This window comes from Bubalus kerabau, chromosome 16, assembly GCF_029407905.1.
Source record: "Bubalus kerabau isolate K-KA32 ecotype Philippines breed swamp buffalo chromosome 16, PCC_UOA_SB_1v2, whole genome shotgun sequence".
Taxonomy (NCBI): Eukaryota; Metazoa; Chordata; class Mammalia; order Artiodactyla; family Bovidae; genus Bubalus; species Bubalus kerabau.
In genome coordinates this window covers 59,102,166-59,124,745 of record NC_073639.1, presented here as the reverse complement: position 1 = coordinate 59,124,745, position 22,580 = coordinate 59,102,166, and the positions used below count along the sequence as shown (strand labels likewise).

The 22,580-nt window shown below is 47.4% G+C and overlaps 1 protein-coding gene across 1 annotated transcript in view; it reads right to left on the bottom strand.

The window, feature by feature from the left end:
- CUX2 (cut like homeobox 2) overlaps window positions 1–22,580 on the bottom strand; it is a 278,643-nt gene that overhangs the window by 75,261 nt on the left and 180,802 nt on the right. The gene's annotated exons all lie outside the window — the stretch shown is intronic.

The window sequence follows — 22,580 nt, the reverse complement described above, 5'->3', positions numbered from 1 at the left end:
CCTGGCCTCTGAGTTCTCACTGCCCCAGCTCTCTTGGACACAGGCCGCAGCATCCTTGCCCCAGCAGGGAGCCCTGCAGGGGTCCCAGGTAGCTGCAGTCTCTCCTCTTGAGATCATCCTGGGAAGTTCTCTGAAATGCCAGCCCAGAAGAGCTGAGTTAAAAGAGCATGCATGCCCTTTATGGAGAGGCGGCCACCCAAATGCCACAGAAGCACCACCTGCCCAGGCTTTTAAATATAGCATCATCATGTCTGGGTGTCTCTGTGGAGTGTGGCTCAAGACAGCTCTGTGAGACCTGCACCCGGACACTCAGGGTGCTCCTGTCTGCTGACCAGTGTGTACAGCCAGGGGCCAGAGGCTCAGCTTCCTCCAGTGGGCTGATTCAATTCCAGTCGAACTCCATTCCCAGTTCCCCCACTTCTTTGTGACCCTGGGCAGCCACTGGCCTTCTCTGAGCCTTTGTTTCCATATTGAGGATGACAATAAGGATTAAAGGTGATATACATAAACACTGCTTAGCACACTGCCTGGCCAACAAACACTTAATTGATGCTAGTTTTACTATTATTAATTATTATGATCCTCAATGTGCTAAGCACTACGTGAAGAAGAATAAACCACAGCCCCAGCTCATCAGTCCCCGAGGAAGAGAGACATAGACCACAGGAAAGGACAGAAGGCAAGCAGCATTTTGAGGAGGGGGAGTCAAGGAGGGAGCGGTTCATTCCGCAGGGGCACTGGCTAGAGGAGGGCTTCAACAGGGTGGCAAGTCTGGCTTGCAAAGGATGAGCAGATTGTTGAGCTGCAGAGGAGGGACACAGGGTGGCATGTGCTGGGGTCAGAGACAATTTGGTGTAATCATGGGGCTTCCCTGGTGGCTCAGTGGTAAAGAATCCACCTGCCAAAGCGGGAGTCGTGGGTTCCATCCCTGACCTGGGAACATCCCACATGCCGGGGACCAATGAAGCCCGTGTGCCATGACTACTGAGCCTGTGCTCCAGAGCCTGGGAGCCACAACTACAGAAGCCTGTGCACCCTACAGCCTGTGCTCTGCAACAGAAACCACCACAATGAGAAGCCCTCACACTGCAACTAGAGGAAAGCTCACACAGCAACCAAGACCCAGCATCAACAAAAATGAATAAATGAAGAAATAAACTGAATACATATAAAAGAGGCAGCAATCTGGTATAATCAGACAATGCTTACCGCACCCTCTCTAAGCCCAAGGCTGTGAACATGGGCCCATGGTCCACATCTCGTTATGTACTTTGTTCATGTTTTAAAAAATGTTTATCTTTAGCCAACATTTAGAGATCAGGAGATTTTACATAAAATTGAGATTTCCAGCTCGCCAGAAAAATTAGAAAACGGGGCCACAGAGGCCTCTGTTCCTATGTAACAACAGCATTAAAAAAAAGAAAATAGTAATAATAGTAAATATTTACTGAGTGCTTAAAGTGTGCCAGGCGCTGCTTTAAGTGCTTTATACACATTAAGTCTCCAAATCCTCAGGAAAGCCCTACAGGGTGAATGCAGTGATGGGGAACCCCGTTTTCTTGGCTGTTTCTCAAAGATAGGCAGCCCCCTTGCAAAGCCCCACAGCCCTCATCCTCCCAGCTGAGAGCTCAGGATGGCAGCAAACGAAGGAGAGGCATATGTTTGGTGGGAAATGTGGAAATAATCAAGGGTGAGTGGATTCATGTAAGTCATTTAATTACCTTGCACAGCTATGAAATCTCTGTTTCCGCTTCTATTATTAATGATGAAGGTTAACTATCAGAGGACATCATCTATGGTTTCCTGACATACGAGGGACAGAGGTTTAGGAGTCCCTAGGTAGCCATACTTGCTTGTCACTGATCAGGTTGGTCCCTGCCTCCACTGACCCCACCCCCAGCTTGAAATTGACTGGGAGGCACATTATACACCTTGTGATGGAAACACTCAGCACCACCTATGAATAGACTTGCCCCAAACATCGAACCTGAATATGATCAAGCCTCTAGATCCAATTGCCCATGCATGGCAAATACAGGGGACAGAGGACCAGGTCAAACCACACCACAGTGACACAGTCAGCAAATCCCAGCTACAGGTGAGGTGACTTGCCCATGGTCCCACAGTGAGTGGTGGGCTGGGATTTGAACCCAAGTTCCTGAACACAGTATTCTCCTGCGACCACATGAGAGGCCAGAGAAAGGGCAGCTGGGCTTCCAGAGGGTGGGACAAGGAACCAGAATAGTCCAGAGCAAGAAGGGTGGTTCCTCTCCAAGGGGCAAGTCTCCTGGCCCTGCTCTCTAAAGGCCAGCTTTTGGCTTCCTTGACTGACTAGTCCCAAACTCAAACTCTTGAGATACTGAATACTGTTGATCTCTCTTGAGACTATGTTGGCCCTGGTGCAATCAGCTGTAATCAGAGGAATGTTTTTAGGAAAAAGAGCCCAGTTATTTCCACACAGAGATCAGAGGGGGGAAAAAAGATGGCCAGGATGTTTACAGATTAGAATGTGTAGCAGAGATAGTATGGCCAAATTGTCCTAATTTGTCTTGGACTTTTCCAGTCTTACCATGAAGTTTTGTACCTGAAGATCTTCTCAGTTTTAAAACCCAAAGCTTGCATCTCAGGTAACCCTCAGTCCAGGGCCGAACCAGTTGGTCACCATATTTCAGAGCCACATCAGTCCGTCTCAATGTGTGGACTGTGTGAATCCTTGTTGTTCAGTTGCGTCTGATTCTTTGCAACTCCAAGGACTACAGTACATCAGGCTTCCCTGTCCTTCACTATCTCCTGAAGTTGGCTCAAACTGATGTCAACTGAGTCAATGATGTCATTCAACCATCTCATCCTCCGTTGTCCCCTTCTCCTCCTGCCTTCAATCCTTCCTAGCATCAGTGTCTTTTCCAATGTGCCAGCTCTTTTAATCAGGTATTGGAGCTTCAGCTTCATTCCTTCCAATATATATTCAGAGTTGATCTCCTTTAAGATTGATCTCTTTGCTGTCTAAGGGACTCTCCAGAGTCTTCTCCAACACCACAATTTGAAGGCATCAATTCTTCAGCATCCAGCCTTGTTCATAGTCCAACTCTCACATCCGTACATGACTACCATCCTGGTATACACCAAAAAAAATGATTAAAGAACTTAGGGGCCAATAAGGGACACTGAAGCATTGCCTGAGTACCAGGTATTAAGAAACTACTCTTAAGACAAAAAAGTGCAACTATGTGTGGTAGGAATGTTAAGTAGACTTATTGTGGTGATCATTTTGCAATATATACAAATATTGAATCATTATGCTCTACACCTTTTCCTACTAGTTTTATAAAAGGCAGAGGAACCAGAGATCAAATTGCCAACATCCACTGGATCATCGAAAAAGCACGAGAGTTCCAGAAAAACATCTATTTCTGCTTTATTGACTATGCCAAAGCTTTTGACTGTGTGGATCACAATAAACTGTGGAAAGTTGTGAAAGAGATGGGAATACCAGACCACCTGACCTGCCTCTTGAGAAACCCGTATGCAGGTCAGGAAGCAACAGTTAGAACCGGACATGGAACAACAGACTGGTTCCAAATAGGTAAAGGAGTACGTCAAGACTGTATATTGTCACCCTGCTTATTTAACTTATATGCAAAGTACATCATGAGAAATGCTGGGCTGGATGAAGCGCAAGCTGGAATCAAGATTGCTGGGAGAAATATCAATAACCTCAGATATGCAGATGACACCACCCTTATGGCAGAAAGTGAAGAAGAACTAAAGAGCCTCTTGATGAAAGTGAAAGAGGAGAGTGAAAAAGTTGGCTTAAAGCTCCACATTCAGAAAACAAAGATCATGGCATCCGGTCCCATCACTTCATGGCAAATAGATGGAGAAACAGTGGAAACAGTGTCAGACTTTATTTTTTGAGCTCCAAAATCACTGCAGATGGTGACTGCAGCCATGAAATAAAAAGATGCTTATGGCTTCAAAGAAAAGTTATGACCAACCTAGACAGCATATTAAAAAAGAGAGATATTACTTTGCCAACAAAGGTCCATCTAGTCAAGGCTATGGTTTTTCCAGTAGTCATGTATGGATGTGAGAGTTGGACTATAAAAAAAGCTGAACACTAAAGAATTGATGCTTTTGAACTGTGGTGTTGGAGAAGACTCTTGAGAGTCCCTTGGACTGCAAGGAGATCCAACCAGTCTATCCTAAAGGAAATCAGTCCTGGATGTTCACTGGAAGGACTGATATTGTAGCTGAAATGCCAATACTTTGGCCACCTGATGCAAAGAGCTGACTCATTTGAAAAGACCCTGATGCTGGGAAAGATTGAGGGCGAGAGGAGAAGGGGACGACAGAAGTTGAGATGGTTGGATGGCATCACCGACTCAATGGACATGAGTTTGGGTAAACTCCGGGAGTTGGTGATGGACAGGGAGGCCTGGCATGCTGCAGTCCATGGGGTTGCAGAGAGCCGGACATGACTGAGCGACTGAACTGAACTGATGCTCTATACCTGAAACCAAGATAATATTATATATCAAATATATCTCAGTTAAAAAAAGAAATGTGTTAAAATTTTTTGGATGATACTGTGGTTATGTTTATAAAGAGATTCCTTATTTTTTAGACATATAGACTAAAATGGCTTCCAGGTGGCTCAGTGGTAAAGAATCTGCCTGTAATGCAGAAGATGCGGGTTCAACCACTGGGTCAGGAAGATCCCCTAGAGAAGGAAATGGCTGCTGCTGCTGCTGCTAAGTCACTTCAGTCTTGTCCGACTGTGTGTGACCCCAGAGACGGCAGCCCACCAGGCTCCCCCGTCCCTGGGATTCTCCAGGCAAGAACACTGGAGTGGGTTGCCATTTCCTTCTCCAATGCATGAAAGTGAAAAGTGAAAGTGAAGTCGCTCAGACGTGTCTGACTCCTAGCGACCTCATGGACTGCAGCCCACCAGGCTCCTCCGTCCATGGGATTTGCCAGGCAAGAGTACTGGAGTGTCAATGGCACTCCAATGCCTTCAGAGAAGGCAATGGCAACCGACTCCAATATTCTTGCCTGGAAAATCTCATGCACAAAGAAGCCTGATGGACTACAGCCCGTGGGGCTATAAGAGAGTTGGACATGACTTAGCGACTAAACAACAACACACACAGAAATATTTATAGGTGAAATGATACAATGACTTGGGTTTGCTTCAGAATAATCCCGGGGTGCAAAAAGGAAGTGGCTATGCGTGAACAGTCATTGAAACTGGATCACATGGCTCATTATTTTATTTTCTTTAACTCTCACATATCATATTTGAATTTGTCCATAATAAAAAGAATAGAGGAGGAAAGGAAGAAGGGAGAACAAATGAAAGAAATGACTGTTGGAAGATACCCATTCTCTAAGTCAAATTCGACCACTCAAAATTTATAGGTTTGATCTTGCCTTTTCTGTAAAGGGCCAGAGATTAAATATTTTTGGCTACGTGGACCATATGGTCTATCATAACTATTCAACTCTGTCCTTGTAGAGTGAAAGCAGCCACAGTGTGTGGCTGTGTGCCAATAAAACTTTATTTACAAAAACGGGAAGGGAGCTGGATTTGACCCAGGGGCTATACTTTGCTAATCCCTGGTCTAGAAGGGTATCAACTGGGTTCAGTTCTGTGACTTACTTGCTGTTGTGACTCAGGATCAGTCACCTAACCTTTCTGAGTTTTCTCCTCTGTAAAATGGGGATAACAATAGTAACTATATAAGACTAGGATTAGGCCAGATATAGAATAGAGCTGGGTCCATGTCAAAGTGAGCAGGTCCTCAAACAGCAGGTTGTTACTGACTTATCATATCCTGCTAGAATATTTTGTTCACTACTTAGAATAGCATCTGGCATGTAGTAGAAGCCAAACAAACATCTGTTGAAATGATTATGTTTGTCCCCATCAAGAGACGAAAATATGGATGGAAGAACACGGTCTTCTTACTACTTTTCAAAATGTCAGGGTCTCCCCACCTTATACCTTGAAAGGGGAACAATTATAACAGAGGCATCTAAGTCCTACTTCACACTATGAGTCAGTTCCTGAGAACTCCCTAAAAGTTTGTTCGGCTAAGTATGCTTAAGCATCGCAAACATTCAGGGTGACAGCTTAATTCCAAGGGATGGTCCAGGGAAGTTGGCCATCCCAAGCTCTGACGATCACAGAAGCAGCAGACTGCTCTATCTGCCCCTCAAGGGCTTGGCCAAAGACTGAAACACGGGTTGGATAAACTTCACTGATAAACTTCACTTGAAGGCTCCACGGAGGAGCTGAGCCAATGTGGCAAGTCTTCAGGCAGTCTTGGTTGACATCTTTTTTGGATCGAGAATGCTCTTAGCCACTGGAACTTGACTTACTGGTTTTGATTCTCTTTTCACAGAGAACGTGTAGCCTAACATAAGGTCTTGGCGCCGGCAAGTCTTGTGGGAGAATGAAACAAGATGGGGCCAGAGCCTGGCTTCAATGAGCAAAAACTGGAGACAATCCATTCTCAGCAGCATGAATTTCTTTATCTTGACCTCTGGGCCAAATACAGACGATGGGGCTGGTTGAGATCTGTACACCTTTGCAGCTTTCTAAATCCTGAGGTAGATACAGATGGTGTCAACCCTCTCTGTAAGAATCACTCTTCCAGGAGCAAAATTCCAAATGTCTGCAGGAACCTGGCAATAACTCCAGGATGTGAAGCGGCCAATTGAAAAGGTTAGATGAGAGGGAGAATCAGGGCTGTGTGAATGGACAAATGATAAGAAGGGGAATTAGGTGGCGAGTCAGTCACCTTCTTTCTTTCTGAGATCGGCCTTAGCAGCTGATGTTTGCAGACATCTTCCTGTCCATGGCTGATGCACCAGGGGCAGACACTGGGCTAGGCCACTCATCTTTGTTATCCTAAAAGTTTAAATCTGAGACTGGCTGATTTTTATTTGTCTATGTGGTAATTAGCTCCAGTGACAGCAGGGTGCACGCGGAGACTGAGATGGCTGTCACGGGCAGGCACTTCCATCTACCATGTGTGAGAAAGCTGGCCCGGAGAGAGGGCAGAACAAGGACTCTCACCCCTTGTAGAAGCACCCTCTTTGCTTCTGAGCTGTTCTGGTTCCTTGTCCCACCCTCTGGAAGCCCAGCTGTGCTTCCTCCAGCTTCTCACGTGGTCTCAGCAGAGTGCTGTGTTCATGAGCTTGGGTTTGAATCTCAATCCTACCACTAGTGGTGGGAGCTTCGGCAAGACACCTTATCTTGATGAGCCTTAGTTTCCCCATATACCAAAACTTCTCTTACAAGACAGAGGATTAAATGACATAACTGTGCATCTGGCACACAACAGATACCCCATTAATATCAGATAATTAATATTATAATAAATGTTTCTTATGTAGGCTAACTTGGGTGGATTTTTATCTCTTGTACCCCAAGGTCTTCTCTTAAGATGGAACTCCAGTTGTCCTCGATACTGATGCCTCTCACTTGGAGGCTCAGGGCAGGTCTCCTTTCTTGCCCCACCAAGGCCAGAGACAGAACCCAGACTGAGACAGAACACAGGCAGAGATGCTGTGTTGCTCACAACACCTGGGCAGCCCTGGCAGCTGCTATACCCTCACCCTACTCATTGCAAAAGCAACAGGCGAGGCAAACAGATGGCTTTTTTCCTCCCCCAAGATGGAAAAAGAAAAAAAAAAAAAAAAAGGAAAGGGGATGAACAGATTTGCACTGGCTAGAAGATCAAAGAGAAATAGGCATTTTCACTGATAAACTTCACTTGAACGCCATCCCTGTGCCCAGGGATGTGATCATCCCAGGGCAGGATCGGGCTGGGACCAGCTAGCTGTTGCCTATTGATGTATCATTAATTTCTTTTTGTTTCCCTCTCCGGTGTACACCCGACTCAAGGTGAGAGAACGCAACTGGGCTGCGACTTCTCAGATTGATAGATTGCGTTTCTGTGCTGGGTCCGTTTCATGCTTGGTGACTTTGCAGCAAAGCAATTATCACTGTGGAATGCATAATGGCCTAATTAATAACTAATGTCAGGTTGGCCTCTGAGCCATGATTATACCTTAGCAAGCCAACTTTTTTTTTCTTTTAAACATTCCGAGAGAAAAATATTATTATAATTGACTGGTTATATTGTCAAAGTGTCCCTACCCTGTGGACATGGGGCGTTGTAGGAAGCACATAAAGCCTGGAAGAAAGAGAGGTGTTCTGCCGCCAATTGGCTGCGTGGCCTTGCTCGGCATCTGAGTATCTTTGGGCCAGAACATCTGCATCTGTAAACAGAGCCACCTTTCTGGAATTGAGTGGGATTCTTGGAGCCTGGGGCAAAGTAGCTCTTGTTCACTACTGGATCCCCAGGGCCTGCCACACAGTAGGTGCTTAATAAATAACGATTAAGGGTAAGGACTCTGAACCCAGACTGCCTGGGTTCAAATCTTGTCTTTGCCCCTTACTGGCTGTGTGACCTTGGGCAAGTTATCCAACCTCTCTGTGCCTCATTCTTCTCACTTGTAAAATATTGCTAAAACAACATTTATCTTATAGGATGGTCACAGGGAATGATAAATTGATATCTGTAAAGTGCTTAGAATGCTGGGGTTGAGCCAAGGCCTCCCTGGCTCCTGGAGGTTAGGTGTCTAAACCAACAGGGCTTGTCTTCAAGAAACCACTTCTGCTTCTGACTCTTCTGCTAACAATGTCAACCCCACTGGCCCCTGGAGCCTGATACCCTGGCCTTCTATCTCCCTCGGCCACCTGAAGGACTCTTTTGAATCAGCCTTCTCTTTGCCACACCTCTGCTTCTGCCTCAAGTCAGGACACGATGATTGCCACGTGTCTCAAGTGTTCCAGACCCTGACTTCCAAGTCGACCCTCTCCGACCCAACTCACCTCCAGAGGGATCCTTCTAGAAAAGCCTCCTGGTTAGGCTGTCCTCATACATCAAGAGAATCCATGTCACCTCATCTACCCACAAGACAAAGTACAGACTTAACACTGCATTCGAAGCCCCCCTGGCCAGCCCAGCTGTGTTTCCTTGCTTCTTCCTCTCCCTTACCTCCCTACGTATCGTAACTCCAGAAGCATGGCACAGCTCACCAAACAGTCACTGGCGAATAACTATTCATTTTAAGCCTTCTGAGTGTAATGCACTGAGCTAATAAACACTCCAAACATGACTATCTCAGTTAATCCTCACAATAAGCCCGTATGCTGCTGCTAAGTTGCTTCAGTCATGTCCGACTCTGTGCGACCCCAGAGATGACAGCCCACCAGGCTCCCCCGTCCCTGGGATTCTCCAGGCAAGAACACTGGAGTGGGTTGCCATTTCCTTCTCCAATGCATGAAAGTGAATTCGCTCAGTCGTGTCCGACTCCTAGCGACCCCATGGACTGCAGCCCACTAGGCTCCTCTGTCCATGGGATTTTCCAGGCAAGAGTACCGGAGTGGGGTGCCATTGCCTGTATACTAGGTACCATTTTATTGAGGAAACAGAGTCGGAAAGAAGGGAAGTGACGTAAGATCACATCCAGTCAGTGTTCAAACTGGGGCTCAAACCCAGGTCTGCCTGACACCAGGACAACTTGCGCTCTCACCCCCACACTTTGTTCTCTGTGTTTCATCCTGTCCAAGTCTTCCTAACCTGGGCTGGGATTTCACCTCCTGGAAGTCTTCCCTGATTGCTTGCTGATAAAGTAATCACTTTCTTCTTGGCACATGTGGGACATTTTGCTCTAACTTCACATTTGCTTTTTTTCTTAGTTGACTGCGGATGTGGGCTCTCAATGGGTGGCTTGGCCTCCTTGTTGGACAAAGCTTATTTCTTCTCTTAGCCAGGCCAGCATAGAGATATATATATAATAGGAGCTTTATAACACCTACCAGATCGTTAAAAGTTCTTCCCTGCCCTTGCTTTGCTGCTTCCTGGACTTGACCGATTCCTTGAAATTCATTTCCTACTCTTTTGTCCAAAATGTACTCACCCTACTATTTTCCTGACCCCATCCCACCCTCCAATAGCTAATGAGGTAGTTACTTCACCCATTAGGGAGTCCACTGTGCGGGACACAGGGTTATGTACTCACCTAGCCCTGTTTTTTCTTTTCCTTTTAATACCTTCTTGGGCACACGTTAGACTCTATTTCCAGCTTCCCTTGAAATTGGACATGGCCTTATAAATGAGTGCTGGTCAAGGAAGTGTGGGTAAAAACGATGTGGCCGGTTCCAGGTCTGGCCCTTGAGAACTTTCCCCATGTACTGTGTAAGTGAAGGGACTCTGGAATGCAGTGAAGGCAGAGGCGGAAGACAGGAGATACCTGGATCCCTGAATGGCCGCGTGCAGCAGAGCCCCTTTGGTCATTAACCAGCACTAGACTGTGATGTGACTGAGAAATAATCTCTTGCTATGTGTGATGTCGTCACAGGAATGAACTACCGTGGCTACTGCAGACGCGATGGGTTTGAATCCTGCCTCGTCTACTTCTCAGCTATTTGATCTGTGTCTCCGCTTGAGTTTCAATTTTCCTTAGGATTCTCCAGATATATCCCCAAACATCCCAGATGTCAGATCACCAGCCTCGAGTATGGTACCATGCAGGTGCTCAGGAAATGGAAAGCCCGCCCACCCTCTGACCCCACCTGTGTCTCAGTCCCCGAATTTCAGGGCGGGGCCTCTGCTTAGTTCCAGGACATAGGATTTGGCTGATCCACGAATATTTGGCTTTACGTTTTAATTAAGTGTTGTTATTTTGTAGTTGTGCTGAGAAGAATTGTATTAGAGGGCAGGAGTTTATAAGCCTCAAGAAGGAACTAAATAGAAGACTTTTGTCTGTCACACTGTGGGGTCTAAGGCCAGGACGAAGAAAGATGGAGGGGATTTAGGAGGTGAGGTGGTCTTTGAGGGTGGGGAGGCAGTTGGGGCCAGTGTACCAGGGTAAGCCTGGCTCAAAGTGATCCTGCACTTGGCAGGGTAGATGGGGGTTGGGTAGAAGCCAGGGCACAGGTGAGGGCCTTAGGGACTCTGGCCACCTCTCCCGGGCTTTCGGCCCTGAAATTCTCACTTCCCTTCTCCCTCAGGGCATTAGCACACACTGCTCCTTTTACATGGCATGCCATTCCACCCCTCCTGTGGCTAGAATGTTCTGCTTCATGCTTTAGTTCATAGTCCTTTCCTCCTGGAAGCCCTCCCTGACATCCCAGGATGCTCTCATAACCCCATGGAGCTTGTGTCACGGCCACTGCTACAGACGATAATTGTATATTTACTTGCTGTGCGAGGGCCTGAATTACATCTGTCTTCTCCCAGAAGGTCAGCTCTGGAAAGGAATGGACTGTCTTATTTGCTCCTGTGCCTAGAATAAGTGCTCTGTATATACTGACAGAGTAACCGAATGAATGAATGATAATTTTCCCCCACTCCCTGTAAACCTAAAAGCAGGAGCCAGCAGACTTCTGTAAAGGGCCAGATAATAAATAGCTTTGGCTTTGCAGGCCATACAGATTGCTGTAATGACTCAGCTCTGCAGCTGTGGTGGGAAAGCAGCCATGGACAATATATGAATGAATGGGCATGGCTGTGTTCCAATAAAGCTTTATAAAAACAGGCTTTGGCCTGAGGGCCAGAGTTAGCTGACCCCTGTCCTAAAGCTTGCCGTTTGTCTCTCTGTTTTCACGTGCACGTCTAGTGGTGTGCTGGGGCTTACCTCTAGCAGCTTGCCAAAGCCGATTGTTAAATTTTCTGGACTTATACAAGCTGGACTTTTACAAACATGGCCCTAATTAAAAATTTAAATCGTATAAACCTACAATTAGAATACATAAATTACATTTAAAATGATGGTACTACAATCTGGATGAATCTTGAGGACACTCTGAGTGAAGTAAGCCAGTCACAAAAAGACAAATACTGGATGATTCCACTTCTATCGAGTACCTGGAGCAGTCAGATTCACAGAGACGGGAAGTTTAAAATTGTGGCTGCCAAGGGCGGGGAATGCGGAGCTACTGTTGAATGGGAACAGAGTTTCAGCTTGGGAAGATGAAAAAAGTTCTGGAGATAGATAGTGGTGATGGTTGTAGAATAGTGTGAATGTACTTAATATCACTGAACTGATAAGTTAAAGATGGTTAAGGTGGTAATAAATGTTATGTGTATTTTAACACAAAAGATTTGAAAAAAAGAGGGAATACATATTCAGAACTCATCACTTCCTAATTATATGGTGATATATTACTACTCTTGGGGCTCTGAGGTTATGCACAGCTATTATGTCTGTGGTGGAAACGCTACCTGAGATGCTACTGAATATCTTTTCCCAACTCCATGTTGCCAGCCTGAAATTGTTCCCGGAGGGAGTATTTACACCACGGAAGTCAGGACTCTACATTTACCAGCACACGACTGGTTATTTCCATGTATCCGTCTCCTCCACTAGATGGTGAGCTTCTAGGGCAGATCAGATCAGATCAGATCAGTCACTCAGTTGTGTCCGACTCTTTGCGACCCCATGAATCGCAGCACGCCAGGCCTCCCTGTCCATCACCAACTCCCGGAGTTCACTCAGACTCACGTCCATCCAGTCAGTGATGCCATCCAGCCATCTCATCCTGTCGTCCCCTTCTCCTCTTGCCCCCAATCCCTCCCAGCATCAGAGTCTTTTCCAATGAGTCAACTCTTTGCATGAGGTGGCCAAAGTACTGGAGTTTCAGCTTTAGCATCATTCCTTCCAAAGAAATCCCAGGGCTGATCTCCTTCAGAATGGACTGGTTGGATCTCCTTGCAGTCCAAGGGACTCTCAAGAGTCTTCTCCAACACCACAGTTCAAAAGCATCAATTCTTCGGCACTCAGCCTTCTTCACAGTCCAACTCTCACATCCATACATGACCACAGGAAAAACCATAGCCTTGACTAGATGAAACTTTGTTGGCAAAGTAATGTCTCTGCTTTTGAACATGCTATCTAGGTTGGTCATAACTTTCCTTCCAAGGAGTAAGCGTCTTTTAATTTCATGGCTGAAATCACCATCTGCAGTGATTTTGGAGCCCAGAAAAATAAAGTCTGACACTGTTTCCACTGTTTCCCCATCTATTTCCCATGAAGTGATGGGACCGGATGCCATGATCTTTGTTTTCTGAATGTTGAGCTTTAAGCCAACTTTTTCACTCTCCACTTTCACTTTCATCAAGAGGCTTTTTAGTTCCTCTTCACTTTCTGCCATAAGGATGGTGTAGGGCAAGAGCATCTCAAATATTAGAATCACCAGCAGAAGCTTTTAAAATCGTGATGTCCAAGCCTCACACCAGACAGAATGCCAGCCACTGTGGGGAGGGACCCAGGTCTCAATATTTTTTAAAGTCCTCAGGAGATTTCAATGGGCAGTTTGAGCATCTCAAACTTTAATGAGCACATGAATCACAAATCACCAAATTATTGAGGCTTTTTTTTTTTTTTGAAATATAGTTGACTTACAAGGGGACCTTGTTAAACTGAATTCTGACTCCGGGGATCTGGGAGGTAGGGTGGGGGCCAATGAAACTCCATTTCTACCACACTTCCAGATGATGTGGATGCTGCTGGCCCCATGCTCTGAATAACAAAGGGTTAAAGGATGAAACTCACATGAAATTCAATCGTAACAGTGATCGTTGCTGACCCTGAGGAGCGTGTGTCTGGCTGTTTCTCTCATTCAGCTGTGTGGGCCCTGGGGACATCAGGGGTATCTACAGCTGCTCACAGCCTCATCCCTGGAGCCTGGAACTCACCCTGGTATACAGCAGGTGCGGAATAAACGTCTGCAAGACTGAAGGTCTCAGTGGAACTGGAAGGGAAGCAGGGGTGGGCATGATGTGTACTCTAGGGCTCTGGCTGCAGGGGAAGGCATACCAACTCTAAAGCATGATGCAACGCTCCTGATTCTGGGAGGTTTACGCCACACAAAACCATTCAAGCTCTCTACCTGCATGAACCCTCCCAGCCTACCTGTGTGGCAGGGGCAGTTGCCATTCCCAGTTCACAGCCAAGGAAACTGAGGTTCACTCAGACCATTGGTCAAGGAGAGAGCTGCGATTGGAACCCAGGTCTGTGTGGATCGAAGCTTCTGTCATTTCTGCTCTACATTACAGGAGCCAGAAGAATGATCTGTGCTCACCTCTTAGCTTCAGTGCTTAGCACGGTTCTTGGCACACAATGGCGCTCACCTGTCAATATTTCCTGAGCATGTGAGTCAGTGAAGTTCACCACCTTAGCCCTTGAATACCATGCCTGGCACACAGCAGATGTTCAAGAAACATCTACTGAATGGATGTCCGAGTGACCACAGGAGTGGGCACTCATGCCCCGAGGGGACAGGCTGGCTGCTGCAGGAGCGTCGCTCTGCCCGCCACTGGCACCCAGCAGACACAAGCGCTAAGAGATGCTCGGCTGACAGTACCACGAGATGGATGCGCGCCCAGCGGCCTCATCTCCCCACCGACTGGCCCCGCATGGCCTTCCATAATGCAGTCCATTAAAAGGCTTGTAAATTTTCATACACGAAAGCCTACCATGGCATCAGCACAGACTAATTGTTGTTAAATGTGCGGGAATGTTACCGCCATGCCGCTGGAGCGATCACTCTTCCCAGCTCGGCCCAGACGCCGGCCCATTCCTCTGCAGGCGGAAAGCTTACAACGTTTGCACAAGGCCAAAAAGCAATTCGTGTCAAAAAGATCAATAATATAAAAATAAAGCATGAGAATTCTAGTTAAAGGGAATGTCATATAAATATGTGGCTCACGTCCATGATTCCAAGATTAAAAAAATCAATCAATATCGTTCTTTAGATGATGTTATTTCTAATGAGAAATACCCGGAACAACTGCAAATAACTGCTTAACTGGGGGGAAAAAAGCATTAATAATTTACTTTATAAGGCATATGATACTGAATGAAAGAGGATTGCTGCTGGTTCTTAATTTGGTTGTAATATGGTGTGACAGGTTCAATGATGCTTTGGTGGGTTCTTAATATTAAATTCAGAAGGATGTTCAGCTCGTTATAAGTTTTACCCCAAGCTGGGCAGGGCGAAGCCAGAGGGGCCAGACCAGGTTATGGGAGCCCAGAAAACGTGCATCATCAAAGTTGTTATGTCACCAGAAGAAGGGGTGGGGAGTGGGTGTGCACACACATGCATGTGAGCCGGGAACAGGAAGGGTGGACGGAAATCCTCACTGAATCTTGCAAGTGACACCCTGTTTATTGAGCACTTGCTATATGCCAAGTCCTGGGCTGGGTACGCAGACTTGGGTCTGAATCCAGCTCTCTGCAATGGGCTGGGCTTCCCTGGTGGATTGTGCCTGGAAAAAACTCAGCAAAGACATATCTAAAAGGCACAGATCTGGCTGAAAAAAGAGGTCTCTTTTCTAACCCCTAACTACCTGTAAGTGTCCAATTCAGAGCATCAGTGTAGAACTGATCAATTCTACAAAAATCTATAGTGTTCTCAGCTCCTTCTGTACTCACGAAGCTCCCTGAGGAGATCCACTCAGCCCTACAAGCTGAGGTCTGCGTCTTCCACCCTCTGCTCTGCTGGTGAAGAGCTGTGTGAGCTGGGGCAAGCAGCTTAACCTCTCTGAGCTGCAACGTCTTACCTGTCAGAGGGGATGGCATCAGTGGTGCCTCCCTTGCTATAATGAGACGTGGCGATGCATGGCTCAATGCACGGTGAGCTCTGCTGGCTGGTATCCCAGCCTGAGTCACCACCCACCACCATGTGCCGGGTGCTGAGCCTCACTTCCCTTACCTGAGAACGGGCGAGAGCAGATGCTTCCTCATGGGGCTTGGGGAGAAGTGGGAGGAATAATTTCAGCGCATCAGCTGGGAGTGCTGACTAATGTCCAAAAAGCACTCACTATGTGCTGGGCTTTGTTCCTGGAACTTTTCAAGGGTCAACTCATTTAACCCTCACATCGACCCTATGAGGTAGGTATTATTATTATCTCCATTTAAAAGCCAAGGAAGTTGAGGCCCAGAGAGTTTAAGTGGCCTGCCCAGGATCACAGCGGGCAAACAGATGGGTTAGGATGCAAGCCTGTGCCAATCTAGCTCCAAACCCACACTTGTTCCCACTGCTTATCTTTCCTGCTGGGTCCCGCTGGTCAGCGAGGCCGCTTCTCTCTGGCTTTGCTGGCTGGTCAGGACTGCATGTGTCTAACGTCTGTGTGGCCCCAAGGGGGCCCCACTTACAAAGAGATGGCATGCCAGTGCTGGGAGCGACACAGAAAGGGTTACCTCGGGAGTAAGAGAATCATGACATCAAAGACAGCTGAAATAGCAAACAATGTTAAAAGGCAAAAGGCAAAAAAAAAAAAAGATCTTGTAATTAAATTTCAACTCAAAGGGAAGGGCAAGAGTTCTGCAGGCAAATGCAGAACAGGAGGGGAGCACAGGGACCAAGTTAGGACACGGCATGCAGGGCTGGGTTGGGGGCTCAGGGCCGAGCCCGTCTCAGGAGATCTGAACTGTGAGGACGTGCGCTCCAGGCCCCACTTAGGCAGCTCAGCTTCAGGAACAGGGACTAGGGACCTCATGCTGGTCAGAACCCCTTCCTCACCCACATCTGCCTGTGAGGGCGCAGCAGGGCGTCCTCAGAGTCTGGGGCCGGGACAGAAGGTGGGGGAGGCCGATGATGACTTCTGGTTCTGGGCACAGGACGTGGGCAGAGAGCAGAGCTTGGGCAGGGGCTCAGGTGGGGCATGCGAGGCATATAGTCTCCTCCTCTCTGTCATTTTTGAGAGGCCAGCCCTACCCCCACCATGCGGAGGTGATCAGGAGGCTGAGGGATCCTGTTACAACCGGAGTCACAGCCGGGCCCTCCTCTGCTCTAAAGCTGCCTGTGGCTCCCACTCAGGCAGAGTCACAGCCAAGGAGCCCCGGGGCCCTGAATGATGAGACACCCACAAACATGACTTCTGCTACGCGGCATCCTGGGTGAGTGTGGGGAGCCGTGCTGGGAAAGATGGGAGTCCAAGCCTGACTAGGGGTTGGGGTCAACCAGGGACAGCTTCCTCACTCTTGGGAGGATCTGATACTTGAAAGGAGTTAACTGGGTCAAGAGACAGTACTGGGAAAACATTCCAGGTAAGAGAATAGCAGACACGTCGCCTGAGGTGGGAATAAGCCAGGCTGTCTACTGGCTGAGGGGAGAGGCTGGGAGGGGCCAGGTGGCCAGGGGTTTCTGCCCTGAGTGCCTTCTCCAGCCCACACCACCCTCCTGAGCCTGAAGTCATGCCCACCTCGGGTCTCATCCTGTCTCAGGTACTAAATGGGTGTCAGTCGTCTCCCCGGAACCTCATCCGTAAAGTGGAGCTAATCATAGAACCTTCCCTTAACAGAAATATCATGAAGAACACACAAAATAATCACTAGAGAGTGCACACCACACGGTGGGTGTGCACTCAAGGCCACGTCAGCAGGCTCCTCCAGCAAAGGCAAGGCCCTGCTTCAGGGACAAGCCTGGCTCCTGACTGACGACAAGAGTAAGCAACTGAGTCTCAGTGATGTTCACATCAGAGGCCACGCAGCAGATATCCTGGCCTCTCTCTCCTCTGGTGCCCTGTTGGTCCAACCTGGGTCTGATCAATCACTAGCATCCTGGCAGGTGGATATGGGCAAAAGAAGGAACTTCCAGTCCTCTGCCCACTTGAAAGTGAGGGAACTCCCCTTGGTAGACTGTTTGGCACCTCTGGCTACATGAGACCTGTGGGAAAGAGTCTGGAATGCCTCAGAACACAGGAGACTATGACTTGTTACATCTCTGACCAGGGTGGCACCCTGAAACCCACACGCATCAGGCTGTCCAAGTGCAATCACCCCATTTTAGAGAAGGCACAGTAAAGGGTAACTCACTCAATGAAGGGTATATATATTTATTTGTTGACTGAATCATCCACTCATCCAACCAACACCCATCCACTCAGGACAGGAGTGCCAGGTTGGTGGGCATCGTGCCATGCTTTGCCACCTAACCACCCACAGGGAAGGCAGCAAGGCCTCCTCTTTTGCTTTCTTGCAAATTCCTATTTCAACATAACCCTTCTGCTCCTCCACAGACAGAACTTCAACTGCGTCTGCTCTAGACTTCCTTTAGCCACTGGGGTTTGCCTTGTAGATGCACCCCAATTCCATGGGAAGAAATACAGAGGAGAAGAGACGAAAGCTCAGAACTGCTGACACTTCCACCCGGGCCCCTGGAGGGCAATGCTAGGCTCGAAACTGAGGAGGCTACATGCTGCCTGTGTGCCCTGGCTTCTGCCTTGGGATGCCCTCGGGCATCGGGAGGGCAGAAGGCCGTGCTCTGCATGGAGTTGGTGATCTAAGGACCTGGTGCTGGGGGAAAATGAGAAGGCTAAAATCTGGCAAAGGCTGAAGGAGAGGGGCTGGGGGCGGAGGTACAGAAGAAAATAGAGAAGAAAGTGGAAGAAAAGAAGAGGAGAGAGGGAGATGAGAGTTGAGGAGCAGTGGGGAGGGAAGAATTGGCACTCTGAATCTGGGCGTTCTGATTATCTACTGTTGTGTAACCACCCACCCCCAAATGCAAAGGGCTCATAACAACTTCTTAATCTTCATGGTCCTGGGGGTTGACCAGGCTCAGTGGGGTGGTTCTTTCTTGTCATCTCTCAGGCAGTCATGGCAAGATGGCAGCTGATGGCCAGCATGGTTCCTTGACTTGCGTCTGGTGCCTTGGTGTCCCTGGCCCATCTCTCTACCATGTGAAGACTCATCCCTCAGGGGCTCTCCATGCAGGCTGGCTTCTCACCACAGGGAGCCTCCGGGTGGTCACATTTCTTACAGGAAGGCTGGGCTGGAGGAGGCAGGAGGTAGAAACCCCAGGCTGGCTGAGGCCTCTGTTGTTATAGGCACAGGGTCACCTCTGTCACATCTATTGGTTCAAGTGGAAACTATTCTAAAGGCCCATATTCAGAGGATGGAGACACAGGCTCCGCCTCCTGATGGGGGAACGCCAGGATACAGCACAGACGTGCAGCCACTGTTAGGGACAGTGTGAACCTGAAGTTCAGCAAACGAAGGGGATCTCTAGGCGGGACGTGACCCCTACACGCTGGTTCAGTCACAGGCACTGACCTCCTAGGGACATTATAAATATTTGTTGAGTGGGCCTTGGAGGTGCCAAGGAGAAGGGTGGCCCTTCAAGTTCTGGCACAAACGCTTGCCCAACTCCCTGTTCCATCTCTTGGTAGGTGGCGTCTCGACTCCCTCACCAAGCTCCTAAAAGGCGGTCACGCCACACAAGCTCCCTCTGATCCTGAGAGGACAGGGAGACAACATCCTCAGGCCCGAGCAACCAGACACACACACCACAGTGAGAGCAAACGACTTGCTGGCCACTTGACAGTGAATCTCACTGAACCTTATGCGATCCGAACAGCTGTCCCCACGTAGCAGGAAATAGCGGCTCAGAGATATGAAGTCACTGGCCAAAGTCACACAAGCAGTGTCGGGTGGGACTCAGACCCTGGGTGTCTGACCACTACTCTCTTGCTTCCCATGGGGGTCAGAGGCTGTCTCTGCCTCTTTGGTTTCCAAACTGCTGTGTTTCAATCAGGCCCAGGTGAACAAGTCTGTTCTACCTCGATGGAAGGGGTTTTCCACCATGCAGGCCACATCTCCTTCATGGGGGAAGAGGAAGGAAGCAGGGGATAAAAAAAACCTCTCACAGCAGTGGCCTTGCCATCTTCTGGCTGGGCCACTGCACACACGCCTTAGCAAAGTTTCACCTCTGATTTAGCATAACAAAACTTTTAATTTAGATGTTTTCGTCTCTCTCTCCAAGTAAAAATAAGTTTAAAATAATGACTGTAATAAATGAAGGTAATTAATTGTAGTTTGTTCCTTTACTGTCTAGTCAGCTTAATTTTACCTTTTCAACTAATAATGAGAAAATAATTTTTGTGCTCGGAGGGTTAATGATATGTAACTGCGAGAACTGCTAATTGCATGTTGCAATCCATCCATCAACAACCCCATCTGTGCGACTTGATTATGTTTGCTAAATTATTGCTTTGAATTATCTTTCATAAAGCAACTTTTGTAATTAGCGGGGCTTTCGTCTTGCTCTTTTCTCTGCGCACAAGGATATTCAAACTTTGGCCATTTCAAGCTGTCTCCATTAAGCCACCTTCTCTGGCTGTCTTTGTTTCCCTGAGCAGGGGGAATCAAGACTGTCCTTTAAGCAATCAAGGCGGAGAGGGAAAGCTTCCTCAATTCACAGCAGGGCAAATTCACTTCCTCTCCGCCTCCCTCCCACCACCAGCACGGTGGGGGGAAAAAAAAAAAGAAAGAAAAAGAAAATAAGACCCCCGCATACATAGTATGAAAAGATAAAAGGATGCCTGTATTCTGTATACACCAGGGCTGGTGGAGTGAAATTAAGGAATGAACTTGAACGTGTTATATTTCAACAAGAGGCCCGCACTTGGGGAGAAGGAATGACGGGTACGATATTCAGCCTTGGCGTTTTATGGGTTAGTTTATGTGACTCTGGAAGGTGTTCGCCTCAGGGAATATTCCTGGGAGGTGATTAATGCCCACTTGGGAATCTGCAGCTCTGAGCCCAGAGCCTGGTGGATTGCAAGAGGGAAGCAGCATAAAGGATGAACCCTCATTAAAAAAATTAAAATGAAAATCAAATTTGGATTATAAACGGCCTGTGTGTGTGCAGTTTGTTCTGGACGAAGAAGATGCTTTTTATTAACACCTTTCTTTGCCAGCGCTTCTCCCCTGAGGCACTGGGAGGGACATGGCGGCCGCGATGGATTAGTCAATAGATCATGAAGAAAGCAGGGGTTTCAGGAATAAAACTCCAGACAAATGTAGTCTTTTTGGTACATTAAAGGGACGATGGAAAACCCTTTTAAAAAAATTAACGAAGTTCTTTGAAGATTGCCAGCTATTAAAATGGTGTCTATTCCACATGCCACATGGATTTGGAAATGAGAATTCAGCTTTGTCTCTTCTGGCCGCCCTAAGACTCTCTCCTCCTGCACTTACTGAGCACCAACTGTGTGCCGGACACCATGTCAACTGCCTCCACCCTGCTCAGTTCTCAGAAGCCCTCCTATTAGTCGCCTTTATCAAAGGAGGAAAACTGCAGCTCAGAGAGGTTAAGGAACTTCCCCCAGGCCACACAACTAGCGTAAGATTCAAGCCAGGCCCATCTGAGTCTGATTCACATGTACTTTCCACTATACTACACTTGGGTCTTCTCTGACCACTGCCAAAATCTAATGTCTAACTCTTACTCCCATCGAAAGATGATGTAAGTCATGCTGGCTTCCTCTAGGGACAGAAAACCCCCTTCTTTTGGATAAAAAGCCTTGAACACCTAGTTAGGAAAGAGGCAGATTCTAAGCCAGGCATAGTGGAGGCCAAAGAAACCTATGTTGAAGGTGACTGATAACAGAAATAAAATAGTAAGGCTTTTAACACACAAAGTAATGTTCTGAACACTCCGTGAGTATTAACTTTGTTCTTCATTCACAACCCTATGGAATAGGTATAATTATTATCCAATTTTGTAGAGTGTGACACAGAGGCACAGAGACACAAGTAACTTGTGCATAGAGGCACAAGCAACCTGCTTAAGGTCAAACAGCTAGAAACTGGTAGAAGCAGGATTCAAATCTAGGTTGACTCCAGAGTCTGTGCTCTTCACTCCCGAGAAGCTCTCGATGCATCAGGAATTACATTAAATTCTTTCCTTTCATTGTATTTCATCTAATCTTCAGAACAACATGAAAAGATCTGTAGTGCTTTTATTCTCCTTTAACAGATAGGGAAACTGAGGCTCTAAGTGGTTAAGAGAAGCTTTGCCATGCCCACCCAAGCAAGGGGAACGGCCGAGAAAGTAATGCTCTACTTGAAACACTCAATGCCTGTCTTGAGGCTGGACCAAAGGATCAGCTGCCCAAGAGCGCTTGTGTGCTGAATGCTTCTCACAGGACCGTGAGCTGGCAGATGGGGACCTTTCTTTAAAAAAAAAAAACAAAAACAAAACACAAAGCCATGACAACACATTCCTAACATTATTGGTCTTCTTTCTGGGTTTTTTCCACCCTCTTCCGGCTCAGGCACCTCACAACCAAATGAATCAATACCGGATGGCCCTATAAATAAATAAGCACATCAGTCAACTCAGTAATAAAATGAAAGGATGAAAAATATGGAAATCAGCGACATTTGTGTAAATCCAGTTATTGTTTACTTTAATATTGCCTTATGTGCTTACTCGGTTCTGAAGAGACAGATTTAAAGTAATGTGGCACTTGGCGGACGACAGACTTAAAAATGCATCTCCGCTGGCGAGTGCTTAAGGGCCAATCCTTTCAGCGTCCTGCCTGAATCCAGGGGAAAACCGAGAAGAGCCCCCTGAAGACAGAATGTTGGAGAAATGGCCCTGCTCTTCCACTGCTCTGACTCAGTGTAACTCCATTCTTTTCCTTGCCAACCTCCTACGTCAGCCAGATGAGTGGACATTCCCAGAATCCTGGTCACCAAGTCAAGCAAAGAGG